At 39.0% G+C, this 24105-nt stretch overlaps 1 protein-coding gene across 1 annotated transcript in view; it reads left to right on the top strand.

Annotated features, from left to right (window-relative positions):
- Positions 1–3078: 3078 nt before the first annotated feature.
- il13ra2 (interleukin 13 receptor, alpha 2) overlaps positions 3079–24105 on the top strand; it is a 60517-nt gene continuing 39490 nt past the window's right edge. Inside the window, exon 1 of the mRNA XM_028815628.2 lies at positions 3079–3133. The gene's annotated coding sequence lies outside the window, so the exon portion shown is untranslated. The remainder of the gene's footprint in view (positions 3134–24105) is intronic.

Here is a 24105-nt window from a genome sequence, read left to right as displayed (position 1 = left end):
TTGGATTATTTTTTTCTCTGTCATGAAGTATGTGCTTTAACACATCTGCTTTTTAAAATACATTGTAAAAAATGTAAATTACATAGTGTGGGACACAGTTTTCAAATCTAAGTGCATACATCTGAATCTTGAGAAGGGCTAACACTTCAGTTTTCTGTCTAGCTCTCAAACTTTTAAATATTTTCTTACCTATCTTTTTTTTTCCCTTTTTTTGATAGTTCCTTTAATTATTATTTTTTATACTGACTTTCTTGTTCAGGAGTGAGAGGTAAATGTTTGTCATTTTTTTCCATAGGTGATTTTTACCATAATATCATAGACCATTTTTTAAAATTTGAATATTTTTTACCAAAAATCTTTTGTTGATGTAGTTTTCATTTTTAATATATGGTGGTAATGTACTATTTTTAAAAAAAATAACTTTTATAATACACAAAGGTTTGCCTAATTGGCTTGTTTTGATTTTTTCCTTTTTTTGATGTTAATTAATGAAGTAATGTTAAATGTGCAGTTTTGTTATTCATTTCAAGATTGAAATAAATGCATTCATTACTATTTTATGAAGCTGTCACAGTTGAAAACTTCATTCTAAATAAAAGATATGTCATGTTGATCAATGTCTTTTGAATTAAAAAAGTAACAAATTTCTGAAGGTGTCATCTGCAAACGCAGCTGCTAATGAAGTTCAAAAAAGGGGCAAAGGTACTCCTATTCTATTGTTAAAATTTGTTTCATACTTAGTTACATTTTTTCTTCTTGTGAGTGCTATTTTTTATTATTTAGTGTTCTATAAATAAAATAGGCCACATTTTCTACCAGTTTTGTAAAGTATTGTAGTGTTTTGTTTCTTTTATTATTTGAGCTTCCAGATGTAAATGTCTCTTTAACAAATCTTCCTCATAGCTTTGTACATAGTTTTGTTTTGTAATACAATTGCATGCTAAAATACATTTGACCAAACCTGTGTACATAATCAGTGTATAAAGTTCAAGATGTTTCTTAAAATGTTTCACGGACAGAAAAATAAAAATGAAGTTTTTTTCCTATCTGTGTGTGTGTGCTTCTGTCTTTGTAAAGCCCTAAAGCATTACTTTGATGTTATTCTAAACATCCATCCACCCATTTTCCAACCCGCTGAATCCGAACACAGGGTTACAGGGGTCTGCTGGAGCCAATCCCAGCCAACACAGGGCACAAAACAATCCTGGGCAGGGTGCCAACCCACCGCAGGACACACACAAACACACCCACACACCAAGCACACACTAGGGCCAATTCAGAATCGCCAATCCACCTAACCTGCATGTCTTTGGACTGTGGGAGGAAACTGGAGCGCCCGGAGAAAACCCACGCAGACACGGGGAGAACATGCAAACTCCACGCAGGGAGGACCCGGGAATCGAACCCAGGTCCCCAGATCTCCCAACTGCGAGGCAGCAGCGCTACCCACTGCACCACCATGCCACCCCTATTCTAAACATTTGTTTTTAAAATATGACAGAATGGTCCTCCAATACTTACCATGTAATTGTCCTGGAACATTTCTGGAAAGTGTTTTGTTTGTGCTAAATTTGTTTAAAATTATTTTCTTGGAGAATGTCTTGTGTTTCATCCTACTTAACTGGACATCAAAATTGCACTTTTCTTTCCATCCATTTTATAAACCTAGTTTTTCATTCATAGGTGAATTAGGTTAGTCCTGACAGCATCAGAAACAAGACAAGATCTAGTCCTGGGTGGTATACCGGTTCATCACAAGCCTCACTGACAAATTTTTACACATTGAGCCAAACTGGTGTTGTTAAATAGTATAACCTTTAGTATGCCTTTATCTTAAAGGAGGAAACTCGGGTATCCAGAGAAAAACGTGTGAATATAGGTAGATTAAAAGTCAGTCAGTCAGTCATTCTCCAACCCACTATATCCTAACACAGGGTCACGGGGGTCTGCTGGAGCCAATCCCAGCCAGCCCACCGCAGTAGATTAAAAGTTATATATTATATACAGAACTAAATCCAAGAGCACCACCAGCCACTGCATCACCAGGCTACCCACAACATATTTGTGCTCTGTTAATGTCAAAATTGCTAATTACTGACTGTCAGCATGTAATGTAATAATGATTGTAAACTTTTAGTAGTTCAATTAAATGGAGACAATAACTTGGAACTGCTGTCTAGCAGGTCCTACTTGCTTGTCTGTTAGGAAGTATATATGTTCTCCCTGTATCTGTATAGGCAACTCCTTTCTCCTGTATTAAAAAAAAGAGTATGTCAATCATGAAAAAAAATTCAGAATATTCTATTAATTTTATGTAACTTTACATGGAAAATGTTGGCCATTGAGAAATAGTTGGCAAATACTTAAATAAGAATTGCAAACAGAATGTTCAGTGGGGTGACACAGCCTGGGTGCTCCCCATCTGGAATTTGCATGTTCTCAATGTGGCTCTGTGATTGCCTGGCCCTCATGTATGTGTGTCTGTGTGTTCTCACTGTGATGGACTGGCGCCTTGACCAGGTGTTGTTCTTGCCTTGTACCTGATGACTGCTGGAATAGGCTTCAGCTAGTCCACCACCCAGCCCTGAATGAGAAGATTAAGAAAATGGATGTTCATAATGTAAGTGTATTTTTACAGAACTTCACATGACCTTGGGTAAGCTTTAATATAGCAGCAGGTATTTACAGACAGCCACAGAAAAGCAGATATGTTACTGCCAAATCGGCATTATTACCCTGTATTATTGTGGTTGTGCCATTTAAACAGAAGTCAAAGTAAGATGCTCTCCAGCTGGCTGCATAAACAGTGAGTTTTACAGTACATACACAATTTCAACTGAAATGTGAAACTGCTCAGATTGGAAAGGCTTTTCCCTAAAGCTCTCACCTTCACGATGAGAATTTTGTTTTATTCATCTCACCTTTAGTCTTCTAATATATAAATATTAAATAAGCATATTACGCATTTTCTTTTCCTCATTCAGTAGGCAGTTTTTCTGGATATCATTTTACATGACTGCAGTATTTGCATTTCTGAGGGAACTGAGGTGTGACTGCTTTAATGCAGATGAGCTGATTCAGAATCAAACACCACCACTAGCAGCCGCGAGGTAAACACTTGGCATCTGCCACGGTGAGTTCATGCTTTACTTCTTTAAATCATAATAATAATGACAGCCATTCAAAGACTGTATAGCTAAAATAAAATTGTTCATTTTCAATTGTAAATTTAATAGTGTGGTTTAAGTAGTGGGTTTTTTAAATAGTTCATCAGTTCTGTATATGTTGATTACATTTATACTTTCAATTTAACATTCTCAAACCAATTAATCCAATTCAGATGTCGCGGGGTGCTGGAGCCTATCTTGACAGCACTGAGTACCAATCCATGCGATTTACAGTAGGTATGTAGTAAATTATACTTAATTCATATTTCACAATTAAAATTTATAGTTGATGTTATTGGATATGGTTATTTATAATAGATTTATGAATGGTAAATTGTACCATATATAGCATACTCCTATTAAAGTGATAACAATAAGAGCACTATATAGCATGTCATGTGTACTATGAATAAAATTTGTAAATATTAATGGATAACTGGCAAATGTACAGTTAGTCTTAGTTACAGTAGTACAACCAGTCAGCTCAAATGTGCATTTACAGAGTATCATCATAAATATAAATATTTCTAAAGCACGTTTAACTGAATAAAAAGGTAGTAAAAATATTCACATGTATGTACCTGAAGCAAGTATGTGGTATAATGTATTTTGTCTCTTTATAATATTGCAAAATTATATGACACGGTACTGCCATGATAGGTTCTGACACCCCCACCCCGTATAACCATGAATTGAATTAAACAGGTTTGAGAATATTATTTCATATAAAATGGGTAGTATGGGGGCACAGTGGTTAGCACTGCTGTCTCATGAATCTAGCCTTCTGTGTTCAAAACTCACATCCAGTCAATGTCCTGATGGAGTTTTCATGTTCTCCCTTTGTCTGTGGCTTTCCTTCAGGTTTTCTGGTTTTTCTCTCAAATATTCAAATTTGTGCAGTTTAGGTTAATTAGCAATTCCAAATTGCCCTTGTGATGGACTGACACCCTCTCCTGGGGTGGTTTCTACCCTAATACTGCCAGGATAGAATTTAGTTCCCTGTGACCCAAAATACATCACTTGGAAAGTAATTTATTAAAGAAGGTATTTGTTTTGTGGGTGGCACGGTGGCGCAGTGGGTAGCGCTGCTGCCTCGCAGTTGGGAGACCTGGGGACCCGCGTTCGCTTCCCGGGCCCTCCTTGCGTGGAGTTTGCATGTTCTCCCCGTGTCTGTGTGGGTTTCCTCCGGGCGCTCCGGTTTCTTCCCACAGTCCAAAGACATGCAGGTTAGGTGGATTGGCGATTCTAAATTGGCCCTAGTGTGTGTTTGTGTGTGTCCTGCGGTGGGTTGGCACCCTGCCTGGGATTGGTTCCTGCCCTGTGTTGGCTGGGATTGGCTCCAGCAGACCCCCGTGACCCTGTGTTTGGATTCAGCGGGTTGGAAAATGGATGGTATTTGTTTTTACATTCATACATCACAAAAGTAATATTGGTCTAATAAAGTGGCTATCTGAATTAGCATTGTATATTAAAATAATACTGTTTATAATAACTTTAGTTAATAAGTCATTTAACAAACATTTTGTAATGTGTAACATATTAGTCCATGTACATTCAAATATTTATAAATAGCTCTATATGATAATTTATATATTAGGTCATGTGTTTTTAAATGTTTACAAATAATTTAACAAATGGGCAATTAAAATATTTTATCTATTCAGTAACACATATATGAATGATATCACAACATGAACAATGTGTAGCTGAATAGGAACAAATGTCTTTAAAGATTAATTACACCTACTTTAGTTTATCATATACTAGTTGTTGTACAGTCTGTAAAAGTAGATATTTCATGTCCCTGCCTGCTTTGTAACAGTGAAAGAATGTGTGTATTCATTGTAAAGTACATAACTATGTTCCATGCTAATGTATAGTAAAACATTAATCTAAGAAATAATAACACTGAGATTAATGCACAGACTCCTCCTTAGCAGTGCTGATAAACAACAATTTGAGAAAAGCAAATTTAGAAAGGGATGTGTTATGAATTGTTGACATTAGCTACTCTAAAGTATACTTTGAAAACACAAATAAAAAGTGTATCACTGAGGAGGGAATTCATAGAAATGCTTAATTATTTTTATTCAAACTGTCAAGAAAAGGGAAAGCCTGTCTTAACTTGAAATTGTGGAATAATCAAGTGAGAATTCAGGCTATAGAGGTCAGTGATCTGGTAGAATCAGTGGATCAGAATATGTTTGACAGTGATCTGATACAGATAATCAGCTAAAACAAAAAAATACTATAACTTAACCAAATTTTTTAACAGATGTGGCAATTTTTAAAGCAAACAATCTAAGAAACTCTTATATTTGGAGACAGCTGTGGAGCAGTAGAGCAGATGTAAAATCATGGTCATTGTAAATAAGCAGAGGAGGACATAAGACATGTTGGGATTCCAGATGGAATACCCTGTCTAATTACCAATCATTTGTAATGCAAAGAAAGGAAGATTAAACAAAGTGCCAAAACATTCACTTTTGCTTCAGCTGTGCTTCTGTTCTTTTATGTTGTCTGGGGATGAGGCCTTGGTCGACCCGTAAGTGTCATCAGTTGTCTTCCTCCTCTTTACCCCTTCTGTCTTTTCCTTGAAATCAATCTCTACAAGATACTCGCGATGCTTGCATAATTCACATCACACATTGTTAAAATTTATGCTAAATGTTAGAAGTTATAGGTTGCCACCATCGAAATGTTTAAAGTAGGTCTGGGAAAGTTAACACATTAATTTTTGCAATTAATGTGGCCAGTTTAACACATTAAAAATGTTGTCTCATCCAGTGCAGGCAATGAGGTGATCGCCTCAAACTGGTGTTCATTTTCTTGATTTATACATGCTAACATAGATGCAGAGGAGTGGGACGAAAGGGGGGAGGCAGTTATGGCAGTCCTGGTGAAATGCTAGAGAAAAATTGCAGAGATAAAAAATTTTTTTTTTTTTTTTTTTTTTAATTTCGCATTTCTGTAAGTAGATCGAATCAATGTCATACCATCTAAGTGCAAAAGAAGTTATCCTTGAGTGGCACTAAAACCAAAATAAGTCTCTTTTACCTCTGTATTTAACTCGGCGGTCTGTGAGGTAGCTTGCAGTGCTGACTGCCCTAATATAATGGCAAAATTCTATGAAACAGAAGTGTAATGATTATCTCTACCCATTATTCCAGTGTGCAGTGTCTTTGCTAATTTATGCAAAGAACACAACATAACCGTCCCAGTAATGCACAGTGTCAGTGAGACAGCAGACACAGAGATCTTTTTTAGCGGTGTCAGGAGCAATGGTGTAGGTACAGCGTGTTTTCCAGCCATTTTTCTGAGATGGCACACTTTTTATAACCCACAAAATCCCAAGGCAAACCATGATTCTACCAACTACAAAAGCATTAAATGTCATACACGTGCTAAACTGTGCAAAGGGTCTTGACTACTGGAGATGTTGTCAAAAAAAATCAGTTTGGAGATTGGCGCTTGCAGACACAGCACTTAGTGAGCACTTGTATACCCTCTGTCCTTTGGCCCTGTGGGAGTCCTTGGTGAACACACACCCTGGCAGCTGGACCCCTGACACATCTCCTGGCTGCTACAGTGCACTCTGAGTGCTGTGTCTGCAAAACATCAATCATGGAGCTGCTTTTATGTTGACTTCTCCAGGTAGTCCAGTCCTTCTCAGACAGGTCTCAACCACTTGAGGAGTGTAGGGGCACTACACTGTTATTTCCACAATGCACCACTTTTGTAGAGTATAATTATCAAGTCATTGATAATGATGAACAAATGAGGATGGCATTGGTGCAGTTTTAACACAATTTTATTGTATTCTCATTTAGGAGATGCTTATACTTTGAATTAAGTCAGTCTTCAGCAGTGCATTCAAAATCTAACTTCTCACCAGGACATCATTGTTACTCAAGAATTGATTATGTCTTTATAGATAGCAATTTGTTGCCCATAATCAAATCCTGCAAGTACAACGCTCCAACCACACCCCTCTGATCAGAGCTCAAATCATTATGCCCCACTTACTCATCTCGCAGCTGGTGTCTTAACCCCCTGTTATTAGCTGACGAAAACTATACAGAATTTATATCCAAGCAAATTGATTTTTTTAGAGACAAACACATCCTCAATGGTCTCTGCAGGAATACTCTGGGAAACTCTGAAGACATTTTTTGAGGACAGATTATTTCATATCTCTCCCACAAAAATAAATTGGAAACCAAGAAGGCATCAGAATCAATCAGTGAAATTACCAGAATAGATCAAGAACACTCCAGGTTTATAGGAAAAGACAGGCTTTGTAATCAGAACGCAACCTTGACAACAAATGAAATGGAACAACTCATTTTAAATTGTGACATCATTACTGTGAACACGGAGAGAAGGCTAATAAGATCTTAGCGTAACAAATTCAGATGCAGGAAGTTTGCCATGTAATATCAGAAATTACCAACACAAATGGAGACAAAATCATTGACCTTAAAAATTAAATGCATACCTTTAGAGACTATCTTAAGTCCTTATATTCTACTCAGTTTACAGAAGACCAGACACAATCTAATGCATTTTTTGATGCATTACAGATACCACAACTAGATACCCTCAGTGCAAAGGGATTGGATAAACCTCTGCCACTCTCAGAATTACTAGATGCTATAAACTCACTTCAGAGTGGGAAAGAAGCAGGCTCTGATGGCTACCCTTCTGAATTTTATTTAAAAAAAAAAATTAAGTTAGATCCCCTTTTATTAGCAACATTTATAGAAGCCAGAGACAATAAAATTGGAAAGGACACCACAAAAAGGTTTGAGGTAGCCACTCCATATACTCGAAGACTTGGTAGAGCAAAGAGGGAAAAAAAGAACAATATCTCTTTACAGGGCTGATTCCAGAACTGAAGTGATTTGAAAACATACAAAATGGATTTTTTAAAACTGGTAATTGGAAGTGATGTCAGCAGGGCCGGAAATGGAAGTAACATCATTATATCTGGAACCAGAAGTGGCATCATCGGGCTTGGGGGGTTTGGGTGTAACCAGAGGTGTCGTCATTGAGCCCAGGCTGAATATCCCATAGTTGGTCAGCAAAAGAAAGAGAAAGGATCAGTGCACTCTGCCAACCCCTGGTCCAGCATGGCCCTTTTGGCCCGAACATATGTGCATGGATCAAACTACTGTATATCAGTCCAGAAGCTTCAGTTTGTAGTAACATTATTTCAGAGTACTTCATACTGGAAAGTGCTACTAGACAAGGATGCCTCTTGTCACCACTGCTATTTACAATCACCATTGAGCCATTGGCTGTTTACTTTTAAAGTGCATCTGAGATAAAGGGTTATTTTCATACGAGGACTGGTCATACAAAAATGTTAAAAAAAAATAAACCAAGTTTTCCCTCCGAGAGATGCTTTGGAGACCAGGGGTGAACGGTCCAGGGGTAAACGGACATGTGCTACTGCAGGTAGTATGGACTCAAAAACAGTTGCCCACTTGTGATCCTGGACGTGATTGTGGAAGGACAGGGAGCAAACACTCATTTTCTGACAGCTATAAATTACCTCAAATATATAAGGCCAAAAAAATTAAGTTTTTACTTTTAAATTATTTTAGATTATTGACCTCCTTAGTGTTACATTTTTTTCTCAAAAATAAAAAAAACGTAAAAAGCATTGCATTTTTTTTCTTGAAAAATTACATCTTTATTAAATCTCATCTTTCTAATGTAAAACAAGCAAAATACTAAAAGTACAAAGAATTGTAGAAAGTATTATAATAAATAATAATAATAATCTGTCTATTATAAAAGGTAATCCTGGGACAAGACTTTCTCGGAGATAATTTCAGCTCCTGCGAGAGATAATTTCAGGTCGTGAGACAAGACTTTTTGCCAAGAGATTTTGACAAGTCCTGCCCTCTTCTCAAACATTTACAAACCCCGCCCACGGTCTAATCACTTCTCATTCGTGTGAATGCTATTGTCAGACACAGTTCCTGTGCTCTCAGCTCGAAGCGGGATCAGAAATAAAAGACAAAGAGTAGAAGACAAAGTAGAACATTGTAAAGAGGTTCAAAAACATTGGTGTGATACACATGCAGAGCAGGTTAGAGATTATGAAAGTGCTAAAATTCAAAAGTCTCAAAAAACTGATAGTAAAGATCACATTAGCACTAAAAAACAGAAATTATTACTCAATGAAATAACGGAACAGTGAAAAGAGATCAAATATATGGACATACCATAGATGATATGACAGAAGTATGTAGATATTGTTTGGCTTTAAACTTTAAGTTGGAAACTTGTAGATCGTCTAATTCATGTTGCTGTGAGGGAAAAGTAGTGTTTCTTCCCAATAAACAGGTGTATCCTCGAGAATTGAAAGATTTGTTGTTTGGTAAAAGTGAAATCCACATACGCGAGCGGCTGGTTAGCAAACAAAGTGAGCAGGGGGCAAAGCCCCCTAGAAAAAATAATAATGTTATGAACAGCATGCTGCACATGTCACTTTTGGATTCACCAGTATCACTTCTGCTTTCTCTGACTGTTTCAATTTCACTGCCTGAAGACAGATTCACTTCATCATCACTGCCGATGAGAGGCGTTTCTTATGAGACACCATTATGAGGCTGGAGAAGACGTGTCTACATTGTTGCCTGGGTTTATGCAAGATATGCCTATCCCGTTGCCCGAGTAACACTTGTCACTAATGCTGTTGGTGCTTTTACAGCTCGAGTAAAACTTGGGTCTTATGCTACACGTGTCTGTACCTTTGCCCGAGTGACACTCTGGGCTAACACTTTTAGCGCTGTTTTTACAGCCCAAGTGACACTTGGATCTAACTTTAAGAGGCTTAATGAATTATTTCCAAATTCAAAATTCAAAAACTCAAAGGTCAAAATTCAAGATTCTAAATTCTATATGAGGAGAAAATAAAACAACATAGAACTTGGATAATTAACGAAAAAGTGATGAAATGGACAAAATCTAAAATTCTAAATCCTTATAATCATGTGATACAAGTAAAAATTTAAGCTGAACAACAAAAGCTGGAAAGTGTCCTAATGTCACAGCAAAGTAGCTGTGGCAGCAGGTAACTTAAAAAGGGCTGATTCGATCAAGGCATCTCCTGAATTCTCCAGTTAACTAGAGATGTGCTAAGGGAGGGAAGACGAACAAGACAAAATGTTACATAAGCTCAAACTCTGGAATGAGGATAAATAACAAAAATGGCATTAGCAGGAAAACAAAATTGCAAACCTAATACTCACAGGAAGAGAATCCAGGATTTGGGAGTTAAGGAAGTGGGCTTTGCTTTGGTGCTGTGGAGGGTAAGTGAGTGACCCAAACCAAGTGAAACTTTAATTGCAGGCCTCGAGGTGTAGTAGTCTTATTGTTTTGCATTTATTCATTTTGTATTCTTTGTTCTCCTTTTATTCTACCCCCTCCTTTATTATTTTAAGTTAATCAGGGCACATTTTTTTAACCTTTTTCCTTCTTTTTTTTAACATGTTGTTCCTACTATATAGTTTATTTATTTTTCATTTTTTACATTTTGTTCCCTACACTATGAGACATGTAGTTTCTTTGATTCCCTCAGTGAGGTAAAAATGAGAAATAAACGGCCACACAATGGTTGATCCTAGTAAAGAAATACTAACATTGAAGTCATTTATTGTGAAAGCAGAATGAACTGAACCAGGAAGTCTCTTGGTATTTAAATGTCGAGATTACGTACTTGATAGCATTTCAAGCTTAAACAAACAAAAAAGGAACAATATACTAATAATACCATAGCTCAATTTTGGCATTTAAACTACAAGGTCTTGTTGTTAAAGTTGTCAGTCGATGATTATCCCACTAACAAATGACTGCATTTCCTAGGAAATTTTCTTTTATTGCCAGATGGCTGAGTAAAAACAAATATTATCAAGTGTTCAACAAGTGATCACCTGAAAGTCACAAGCTTATGTTTTATTTTTTAATCACAATGATGACCTTTCATCTCCTGTGCATTCAAGGAATGTTTAAATGATTGATAAGATTTAGCTTGTTAAAATTGCTTTCTTAGAATGTGACGGCTGTCATGTCAGTGAAATGTTTACACAAAAGAAGCACTAAGTACCTTTTGTTAAAAAAAAAACAAGTTTTTTTGTCAGTAAAAATGCATTTTGTGGTAAAGACTTTAATCTGGTTGCGTGCTCCAAACATTGAAGACTGCTTCTCACATTTGATGGATTTTTATTGTACTGACTGGCCATGTCATGTAACATAACATAATATTCTCAAGCTTTCTTAATCCATGTCAGGGTCACTAGGGGCTGTAGTGTACCCTGGCAGCATTGGGGGCATGGCAGAGACCGTCCCTGGACAGGCTTCCAGTCCATCATGAGACTCACTCACTCACACACACTCTTTCACACAGTGCCCGACTAATCCATTGTAGGACCCATTCTCACACATTCACAGACACATACAAAGCCAATTTGGAATGTCCAGTTAACCAAACTGGCATATCTTTGGGATGTGGAAGAAAAAACAGAATACCCAGAGAAAAGCCCAAGGGAGAACACACAGATTACACACAGATAACAACAAGGTGTGGGATTTAAAATTAGGACACTAGGTCTGTGCACTACAGTGCTACCCTGGACTTGTTACATTAAATGCTTAAGTTTGTCCAGTTACAAATATTGACAACATTTAACTTTTATCCTGCTTTTTATTTAATGTGTTAGACATACACTGTGTTTTTTTTCTTATGTAACATTTTGAGCATCAAACTACCAAATCTCCTCTTGATTCAAATGTGGACAACAAGGTGTTTTAACATGAACACATTTAATGAATATGGAGGTGTGAGACAAGGATAGTCTGAATGGCCAAACTTAAAATAAAATAAAATCTATATATATATAATTCACTAAGTCACTGGCAAGCAAGACGCACGCAAGACAGAGCCACGCCCTCCAACTCACAGAGCCCTGCCCACCAACAATTCACTAAGCAGCCAACCATGGCACGCAAGACAGAGACCATGGGATATGCATGACAGAGCCCCGCCCACCAACTCTAACCCTCCTCCCGCGTCATGGGATACGCACAACAGAGCTCCGCCCGCCAACTCTAACCCTCCTCCCGAGTCCACCCTCGCTCTCGAGGCATGCACACTGCCTGCTCATGTGCCAGCAAGCAACACCTCATCAAACACTGCCTCAGTCGCTGGTATAGTCCACATGCACCTCTGAGCCACGTTGACTTTTCATTGTTCTTTTCGGTTCCGGCTGCTTTTCTATATATAATCCACCAAGTCACCCAAGAATGGGATACACGCGCACTCAAGACAGAGCCCCGCCCGCCATCTCTAACCCTCCTCCCGCGTTCATGGGGTACGCACGACAGAGCCCCACCTGCCAACTCTAACCCTCCTCCTGAGTCGCTTTCTCCCGCGTCCACCCTCGCTCTCGAGGCATGCGCACTGCCTGCTCATGTGCCCGCCCCCAACTCCTCACCTGAGTCGCTTTCATCTGTGTACAGTCCACATGCACCTGTGAGTCACGTTGACTGTTCATTTTTCAAACACATCCTGAGTTGCTTTGGTCTGTGCTACGGTCCACATGCACCTCTGAGCTACGTTGACTGTTCATTTTCCTAACATGGCCACCGCTTCACATGTATTTCATGGAAACAACTCTTCTTTCAATGTTATACAAATTCCTGCATCAGGTAACAGCACTTGCAATGAGATTTTGTTGCTGCAACTAGACAAAATGCTACGACAGGTTAATCCCTTCACTAAATCTTACATGCAAATGCATGACATTATCACTCACAGTAACCCTGTTGCTGCTGTACGAATAATATTCATGGAAAATCCAACTCTGGATATGAGAAGGTATAACGCCCCGTCCTGTCAAACTGATGTTGCTGCTATCTTTGTAGGTGAAGACGGGGAACCTCCTGCACAACGTGACATTTGCATATACCCATGGGGAGATGCTTGCAAGCGTATCTCTGAACTAAATATGAACTGTGACCCCATGGTTTATCCACTGCTATTCCCTTATGGAGATGCAGGCTGGCACATACAGTTGACCCATGTTGAGGAAAAGCGAACCGCAAAAAGAACACGAGTCACGCAGCTCCAATTTTATGCTTACAGGCTTGCCATGAGAACTGCATTTAGCGACATCGACTTATCAACTGTGACTCCGGAACAACTCGGTACACGAGCTATATTAAGTGTCATCAACGAAGACTCGCTACACCTTAACGAACAAGTTCTGAAACTTATCCCTACCGATGAAGTAACTTTCACCAGCATTGACTCCATCGTCACAGACGATCCCGCAGATCAAGTTTCACTGGCATGCCTCCGCATAAACTCTAACCCTCCTCCCGCGTCATGGGATACGCACGACAGAGTACCCGCCCGCCAACTCTAACCCTCCTCCCACTTCCATTACCTTCACATTGTTTTCCTTTTATTTCTGATCCCGTTCAACAACTATATGGCGACATCGACTTCTCAACTGCGACTCCGGAAAAACTCAGTTTGCGAGCTATATTAAGCGTCACCAACGAAGACTCGCTACACCTTAATGAACAAGTACTGAAACTTATCCCTACCGATGAAGTAATTTTCACCAGCGTTGACTCCATCGTCACAGACGATCCCGCAGATCAAGTTTCATTCCCCGAAGAATTTCTTAACAGTCTTACTCCCACTGGCATGCCTCCGCATAAACTCAAAATTAAAATAGGTTCAGTCGTCATGCTTCTCAGAAACCTCATGCCAGCAAGAAATCTCTGTAATGGCACTAGACTGACTGTTACCCGCATTCACCGCAATGTACTGGAGTGTAAAACTATCGCAGCTCCTACCTCACAAACTGTCCTTATTCCCCGGATATCCCTGACCCCATCAGATTCAAATTTGCCTTTTACTTTTACATGCAGACAATTTCCTGTTAGATTGGCCTTTGCAATGACAATTAATTAGGCATAGGGTCAAACTTTCAAAAAGATATGCCTGTATCTGCCACAACCAGTTTTCAGTCACAGACAATTATATGTTGCTCTCTCCAGAGTTCCATCTTTTCATTCACTCACAGTCGTATCCTCAAACCCACCCCATTTGGAAAACTGTGTCTTTCAGGAAGTGTTCACCCATCAATAAATAATTATGCGGCATACGCCGCGGGTTGGCTAGTACAATTTATTTTTGTATAGCCCAAAATCACACAAGAAGTGCCGCAACGGGCTTTAACAGGCACAGCCTCTTGACAGCCCCCCCAGCCTTGAAGACAAGGAAAACCTCCCAAAAAAACACTTGTAGGGAAAAAATGGAAGAAACCTTGGGAAAGGCAGTTCAAAGAGAGACCCCTTTCCAGGTAGGTTGGCTGTGCATTGTGTGTCAAAAAGAAGAGGGTCAATACAATACAATACACAGAACAGAACAAATCCTCAGTACAGTATAAAAATAAAAATTTTACCAGTACGGAGCAGAATTTAACAGTAGATGATGTCACATAATATGATTTGGATTTGTTTAGAGTCCTGGAGACCTCAACCATTAAGCTGCCTCCCCCATTTGGCCTTTCCACAGCTGAAACATTGCTTGGTCAGCCAATCCGATGAAAGGACCCCTCTACCCCACAATTCCTGCGATCCTCCATCAGGGATGACTTTACCTTAGGCAGGCAAAACAACTTGGCAGGTGAGCCGTTGCACCAAGTGAAACGTTTGAGTACCGAGAAGAGAAACAGAATAGGTGAGAGTTAGTAACATTATAAGCAGCCAATGATTAGGTTCAATGTCATAGAGAGACACAACCTATCCTATTTGGCACACATGGCAAATGTGTAGTGGAAGGAATTTTCCATTTTAATTTGCCCACTCGGTCTGTGCATAAGCCATGACTCTATCCTTATGCCCTGCACAGAAGCCCACTGAGTTTCTCTGTTTCTCCAATTCGTCCCACATTTTATATGTTAAGCTATTCATTCTCTAACACTGTTATTCTGTTTAAGACCATGGGAAGCCAGTGCCAAATCTAGGCAGCAATGAGGGCAGACAGGAATCAAGCATGGACAGGAGTAACACTCCATTGCAGGGCACATTCAAAGTGACCCATCTGGAATTGCCAATCAAGTTGATATTTAACTGTTTGGATATGGGAGGAAAACTAACACAGAACCATGGGCAATGTACAAGCTCCACACAGTGTCCAGGCCTGGAGTTTGAAGCCAGAATGCTTAGTCTCGAGGCAGTATCACTAACCTATGTAACATATAAACACTGCGGCAGACGGCCAGGGTCTGACTGAGAGATAAACAGAAAATAAGGTAAAGTAAAGAAAGGAAAGTGTGTGATTAGGCTCTTGGGGACACTGTATATAAATAAATTCACGTGAGCTTTTTGGACTTGTGCCTCTTGCGTCTGTCTGTGTCGTATTAGCATGTTATAGCGCCATCTATCTTCCATAACACGTATAATCCATTTTTTTCTCAGTAATGTACCACCAAATTTCTAATAAATAAAAGTTTGAATAGCCTCTTCTACTTGGCCTTCAGCAGGGATTAAGGAAAGATTTCACCCTTGGAAGACGTCAGTTGAAATTTGGTTCCAATTCCTGCAGAAAGATATGTTGTACTACCAATAGATTGTCAAGGGAAAAATTGTGAATGATCAGGAAATGAAAAGGCCAAAAATCAAAGTCAAAATGGTCAGAGGTCAAAACCAAAATAATGCTTAATTTGAAAAATTGTCAAAATATTTGTAGAAATGGACAAAAATAACAATAATAACATGTATGTAGAACATTTTCATAGTTGAAAGTAACTCACAGTGCTTTACAATAATACAGTAGATAATCAGTATTCAAAAAGAAAGTAAAAAACAAAAGAACAATTATTTATAAATATATGTACAGTCAAAGTAAAAAGTATGTGAACCCCTTGGAATCATCTGTATTTATGTCTAATTACCATATAAAACATGGTCGTTTCTTCATGTCAGTCACAATAATGAACAAACACAGTCTCCTATAACTAAAGATAAATAGATTTTCAGAGAATTTTTGACCATATTGAATAAATCATTCAAACTGTGAAACTGAAGTTTGGAAAAAGTAAATGAACCCTAAGCTAATGACTTTTCAAAAAGCTCATTGCAGTCAGAATGTAGCATACCTGGAGTCCATTTAATGAAACAAGTTCAGAGGTGTGGCCTAGAATTACTTTGATTGATAAAAAACATTATAAAGTTTGAGTTTGAGCTTTTGACAAGAAGCATATCCAGATGGGAATCATGCCTCACACGAAAGAGCTGTCTGAAGAGCTACGATCGAGAATTGTTCATCTACATAAGGCTGGAAAGGGTTACAAGGTAATCTCAAAGATTTTAGATATTCATCAGTCTACTGTTAGGCAAGCTGTCTATAAATGGAAACAATTTGGTATTGTGGCTACTCTGCCTAGAAGTGGGTGCCCTGCCAAGATGACCCCAAGAGCACAATGCAAAGCCAGCAATGAGGTAAAGAAGAACCCAAGAGTGACAGCAAAGGACTTGAAGAAGTCATTAGAACTGGCTAACATCTCTGTTCATAAGTCAACTATATGCAAAACATTGAACAACAAAGGAGTCCATGGCAGAACAAACAGTAACATTGCTGAACACCTGACGTTTGTGAAAGAGCACTTGGACACTCAACAACGGTACTGGGAAAATGTTTTGTGGAGTGATGAAACCAAAATTGAACTATTTGGGTGGACTTCATTTGGCATAAAAAGGGCCCTGCATATCAACATCAAAACATCATCCCTACAGTAAAGTATGGTGAAGAGAACATCATAATTTGGGCCTGCTTTGCTGCATCAGGGCCTGGACAGCTTGCCATCATTGAGGGGAAAATGAATTCACAAGTTTATCAACAAATTCTCCAGGATAATGTGAGGGTGTCTGTCCATCAACTTAAGCTCAGAAGAGGCTCAGTGATGCAACAGGACAATGAACCCAAACATCGCAGGCAAATCCACATCACAATGGCTTCAGAAGAACAAACTCTGCCTTTTGGAGTGGCCCAGTCGGAGCCCAGATCTCAGTCCCATTGAGATGCTGTGGAATGACTTGAAGAGAGCCATACACAGAAGACAACCAAAGAATATGGAAGAATTAAGGCAGTTCTGCAGGGAAGAATGGGCTCAGATTCCCCCCGCACAATGTGCAGGTTTGATCTGCAGTTACAGGAAGCGCCTGGTTGAGGTCGTTGCTGACAAAGGAGGGTCATCCAGTTATTAAATCCTAAGGTTCACTTACTTTTTCCTCTACCACTGTGAATGTTGAATGCGTTTGTAAAATAAAGACATGAAAGAGTGGAATTTTTGTGTTTCATTGGCTTAAACTCATTGTCTATATCATACCTGTGACTTAGATGAAGATCAGATCACTTTTAATGACCAATTCATGCAGTAAACCAGATAATTCCAAAGGGTTCACATACTTTTTACTTTGTATATAAAACAGTAGTAATGAGAAACAAAATGTCCAGCTTAATGCTACAGTCAGAAGACAGTGAAAAAAGAGGGAAAATAAAAACCTCACCTGGAAGAATATAAACTTCTAAGGGTTCCAAAGTCAAAAGACCTCCCAGCCCCCTCTATTCTGCAAAACACAAATATGTCACCATTAGCAGGATTGAAGTGAACTTGTTCTTGATTGTATCCTATGCAGTTCTGAAGGGTCTATGTCAGGGCTATACAATTACAAATTCAGTTGGGCCAGATTTCCAAACCAAGAAATTTAGCTGGGCCCGATATTTTCAGCGGCTGGTAAGCAACGGGTAATGACAAATTTTAAACCAACATAACTGAATGTATTGAAAAACAACAAAAGTTTATTCATTGTTTCCCTTTTAAATTTGGTCACATCTGACACAGGCACATCAAAAAATGTATAAATAATAATACAAAAGTTGTAACTGAACAGAATCTGAGATAGTAGTAATACTTTTTTCTACTTTTGAAACATTGCAAACTTTAAATTAAGGATATTTGAATACATTTAGGTCACACTATGTAGAAATGACAACACTTTTTATACATAGTCTTTTTCAGGGCACCATAATGTTTGGGACACAGCAATGGCAGGTATATTAAAGCAGTCATATTTATTTGTTGCATATCCTTGACATGCAATAACTGCTTGAAGTCTGCGATTCATGGACATCACCAGGTGCTGAGGATCTTCTCTTAAGGTTTCTTTTCAGCATATGAAAGGCATGTTCAACTGGATTTAAATCATGTGACTGGCTTGGCCACTCAAGAAGTTTCCATATTTTACCTTTGAAAAACTGCTATGTTGCCTCAGCAGTATGTTTGGGGTCTTTATCTTGTAGTTGGATGAAGCACAGTCCATGAGTTTGGAGGCATTTACTGGAATGTGAGGAAATAAGATGTTTCTATACACCTCACAATTCATTGTGCAACTGCTGTCAGCAGTAATATCATCAATGAAGATAAGTGTGCCAGTACCTATGGCAGCCATACATGCTTAAACCATAACACTCCCACCACCACCTTTAACAGATGGGCAGTTCCTTTTTGTCTGCATACTTTGCTCTTGCCATCACTGTTTTCAGGTTTATTTTTGTCTCACCTGTCCACAAGACCCTTTTTCCAGAATTCTGCAGGCTTTTGTAAGTAGTTTTTCGCAAACTGGCCATCTAGTTTTTGTGGCTAACTAGTGGTTTGCATCTTGCAGTGTGAGCTCCATTCATGAAGTCTTCTGCAGATAGTCATCTCTGACACATACACATCTGCCTCCTGAAGACTGTTTCTGGTCTGTCAGACAGGTGTTTGGGGCTTTTTCTATACCGTAGAGAGGATTTTTCTGTTGTCAACAATGGATGTCTTCATTGGACTACCAGTCCCTTTGCGATTACTGTAATCCTGAGGTTTTACCGATGTCTCTAATGGTTTTATTTTTGTTTGTCAGTCCAATAATGGCTTCTTTGACTTTGTCTAGCACAGCTCTTGTTTTCATGTTGAACCATGGCAACTGCAGACTTCAGAACATAGAAGCAAGTCGAGGTATCTTATGCCTGCACTAATGAAGTAATGAAAAACAATTGAGTAATCACAAACAACTGTTTGTTGAAAAAAGTGTTGTCATTTCTACGTGGTCTGACTGAAATATATGTAAATACCCTTAAATGTAAGTCAGCAATGTGCACTTTAATCACGTCTGAATTGTTTGATTTGTAAGGACTTTAGGACAGGAGGTCATACTTTATAGTTCTCATAATGACACTTTCAGCAGCATTTTGAATTAACTGAAGGCTGCCTATACTGTGAAATGGGTTGAGCAGCCTATGAATTAAGCATTGCAGTAGTCAGTTCTGCTAGAAAAACAAATGCATGAATTAATTTCTCAGTTTCTCTCATATTTAAAAATTATCATAGTTTTCCAATATTTTAAGATGGAAAATTGGTTTTAGATGGTGTTGTAATATGTGATTAAAATATAGACTGGGGTCAAAGATAACCCTTAAGTTCCATTCTGATTCAGTAAAACTAATGTTTAGGCCTACTGGGCTAGAAATGACAGGACATTGCGGTCTGTATCATCCCTCACAAATTAATATACTCATATATATATATATATATATATATATATATATATATATATATATATATATATAAGCGAAGGTCTGTGATTTGCATATTTGTAGCTGGAAATCCACAAAGGGAGAAAATGAATCATGTATCTTAAAATAGTTTTTTATTCATTTAACTGTAACTCAGTACACACCGAAGCTTTGGATACGCTACATTGACAACACATTTAAGTGACTAGCTAAATGATTTTTATACCAACATCAATCCAATATTCCCTGTGATCCAGTTTACTATGGAAAAACAAATAAACTGCTGCATCAATTTCTTGGACATATCCATTGAAAGAGGTAACAACGCCACACTGATTGCAGGTGTTTATCATAAGGAATGTTATGCAGACAAAATGTTACACTTTGCTAGCAATCACCCTTCATCACATAAATGGAGCTGCATTAAAACACTATTCAGAAGAGTTCACACCCATTGTAATACCAAGGAGACTTAAAAAAAACTAAAGTTGTTACCATTTCCAACTGTTCACATCAAACAGCTACCTAAAGACATTCATCAGACAATGCTTACATAGGAGACGCCAGAGACCCCAGCAGACAATTGACTCGAACCTTGACCCCCCATCCCACCTGGTATTTGAAGGTACAGCACGTATCCCGCTCAGATTATGCATTAGAGTAGCACACAAACCTACAAACATACTGCGCACAGTTCTTTTTCATGCTCTTTTTCACTCCACTTACTGTAAAGGGGCACGATGTCAGACAGGTGCTCCTGGCAGTGAACCCCAAGAAGGCTGCCGGGCCAGATGGAGTGCCTGATAGGGTGCTCAGAGCGTGTGCCCACCAACTCACGTTTATCTTCACCAAAATCTTCAACCTCTCCCTAGCCCAGGCAGTCGTTCTGCCCTGCCTAAAATCAGCCACAGTCATTCCAGTGCCAAAGAAGTTTCCCATCACCAGCCTAAATGATTATCGCCCTGTGGCCCTCACTCTGGTAATCATGAAGTGCTTCGAGAGACTGGTTCTCCAGCACACCAAGGACTATTTCCCCCAAGACTTCGATCCCTACCAATTCTCATATCGCACGAACAGATCCACAGAAGATACCATCGCCGTAGCTCTCCACTCTGTGCTGAGCCATCTAGAGCAGCAGCAGAGCTATGTCCGGATGCTCTTTGTGGATTACAGCTCAGCTTTTAATACAATCATTCCTGACATTCTCATCACCAAACTGGTCACTCTTGGCCTCCCCCCCTCTCACATGTGTCTGGATAAAAGACTTTCTTACCAACCGGCTCCAGACTGTGAGACTCGGCCCTCACCACTCCTCCATTCGCACACAAGGCTGTGTGCTGAGCCCCCTTCTGTATTGTCTCTACACGTACGACTGCAGTCCGGCCCACAACAACAACCTCATCGTCAAGTTTGCTGACGACACCACAGTGGTCGGACTCATCTCAAAGGGAGATGAGGCAGCTTACAGAGAGGAGGTCCTGAAGTTGACAGCCTGGTGTTCAAAGAACAATCTGGCTCTGAACACCAGGAAAACCAAGGAGATCATTGTCGACTTCAGGAGGCACAGCACTGACTTAGCCCCCCTTTACATCAACGGCGAGTGTGTGGAGAGGGTCCATACCTTCCGGTTTCTCTGCGTCCTTATCTCTGCTGACATCTCCTGGACAGACAACATCACAGCAGTCATCAAGAAGGCTCAGCAGCGGTTTCACTTCCTGAGGGTCCTCAGAAAGCACAACCTGGACTCCAACCTGCTACTAACCTTCTACCGCTCGTCCATTGAGAGCCTGCTGATGTACTGTATCACAGTATGGTACGGCAGCTGCACCGTGGCAGACAGGGAGAGGCTTCAGAGTGTAGTAAAGGCAGCACAGAATATCATCGGCTGCCCTCTCCCCTCCCTGATGGACATTTACACCTCCCGCTGCCTCAGCAGAGCAAAAAACATCATCAAGGACAGCTCCCACCCTGACTCTGATCTGTTTGACCTGTTGCCTTCAGGGAGGCGCTACAGGTGCATCACAACAAGGACAAACGGACTCAAGAACAGTTTTTTCCCAAAAGCCATAACCATTCTAAACTCACACATGCACTGACTACACAGTCTAACCCCCCAACCCCTGGACTTCCTTCTATCCATCAACTGTGCAATATCCAATATCTAAATAGTACTGAATAATAACTGTGCAATATCTGTATACTGTACAATATCATTACCCTCAGGGTCCAACATCCACTACTCACTGCACATGATCATCATTATTGTGCAATATTTAAATTATGTGCAATTTAACAAAAAGTCATAGATTGAAAGGTAACAGTATAATAGAACATAATAAATAAGTACAATTATGTGAATAAAGTAGAATTAAGTGTTAAGGTGCAATAGTGTAGTAATTATTGTGCAAAACCAAAGTTAGACTGGTGCATAGTTAAATGAGGCAGTTTGTTTGTTTGCGCTACTGCAATCTTTACTTTCTTTGTTTATATTTTCTAATTTTCCTACTTTCATATCCTTTAACCTTCTCCACATGTGTATGGTGCCGTTTTTTTTTTTTTTGAGCCTTTCTAATTTTCCTGGTTTCATAATCTCTAACCTGCTCTGCATGTGTTTAGCATCAACGTTTGCAAATGTCTTTATGAAGTTCTACTTTCTTTTACTCATTGTCTTTTAATTCTGAGCCGGATTGGACGTGCTTTTTTTTCAATTCCACTTGCTTTCCTTATTTTCTGAATTTGCACCTCGATTATTCTTTTTTTGCTCTTTTTTCTGTCCAACGCATTTGAGTCTCTTTTCTCCGCGCTGCTTTCTTCTTCGCTTAGATGTCGACATTTAATTTATAACGTACCTTATACGCTTTATATGCGCTGAGAGCCCTGGATCTGTGTGTGCTCAAATCCTTCACAAGACTGAATGTTTTGCTGCCTATTGTCCTATTTGATAGACTGTAAGTAGGGCGTGTCTTTGGTCTCGCGGGTCTTTAAAATGTCTTACGAGAAGATCACGTATCGTAGACTTGCTTTTTGCTTTCCAGGACAGGATTTTTTTTTATAATATATAAATGTATATATATATATATATATATATATATATATATATATATATATATATATATATATATATATATATATAAATATATATATATAAATGTATATATATATATATATATATATATATATATATATATATATATATATATATATTATATATATATATATGTGTGTGTGTATATATGTGTATATATATAGATGGGAGGTGTGGAGTAGCTGATAAGGAGTTGAGACTCAGATGTGATGCACAGTAAAGTTCCCCTACTCATTTGCAACAAGGGGCTGTGTCAAACTATGTCTTTTGTTTAAATCTGTGTGATACCTCACCTCTTTCTGTCTTTGGGTAATGCTGCAGATCTAGTTGTAACTGCAAGAGGATATGGGTTAGTCCAAATAGCATGGAGGCTATGGGACTGAACTTCAAGAAACTTAACTGAGCACCACTTCAGTAAGTGGGAAACTGATGCAGATGAGTCTCAGAAAGTGTGCCACTGTACACCTGATAGAATAAAACAGTTATCAGTCATATGACAGTGGTATTTGGATTGTACAGCTTTTATTAATATGAGTGGGTTATGTGATTATCACAAGAATAGAAGCAAACTGGAGAGCCTTATCTCCTGATCAAACCCCCATCTTCTTAGGGATAGATAGATAGATAGATAGATAGATAGATAGATAGATAGATAGATAGATAGATAGATAGATAGATAGATAGATAGATAGATAGATAGATAGATAGATAGATAGATAGATAGATAGATAGATAGATAGATAGATAGATAGATAGATAGTGCCTGTCACTCCGCCACAGATGTCAAACTGTCTAGCTCAATGCCTACAATAGAGCCTGCCTTCCTCATTAGTCTGTCCAAGCGTGAGGCGTCCTTCTTCTTGATGCTGCCTCCCCAGCACACCACTGCGTAGAAGAGGGCATTCACCACAACCGTCTGATAGAACATCTGCAGCATCTTATTGCAGATGTTGAAGGACGTCAGCCTTCTAAGGAAGTATAGTCGGCTCTGTCCCCTCTTGCACAGAGCATCAGTATTGGCAGTCCAGTCCAATTTATCATCTAGCTGCACTCCCAGATATTTATAGATCTGTACCCTCTGCACACAGTCACCTCTGATGATCACGGAGTCCATGAGGGGCCTGGGTCTCCTAAAATCCACCACCAGCTCCTTGGTTTTGCTGGTGTTCAGGTGTAGATGGTTTGAGTCACACCATTTAACAAAGTCCTTG

This window comes from Erpetoichthys calabaricus, chromosome 12 (assembly GCF_900747795.2).
Source record: "Erpetoichthys calabaricus chromosome 12, fErpCal1.3, whole genome shotgun sequence".
NCBI classification, from domain to species: Eukaryota; Metazoa; Chordata; class Cladistia; order Polypteriformes; family Polypteridae; genus Erpetoichthys; species Erpetoichthys calabaricus.
Note: the sequence above shows the minus strand (reverse complement) of the source record. Positions and strands in the feature narration are given on the sequence as shown.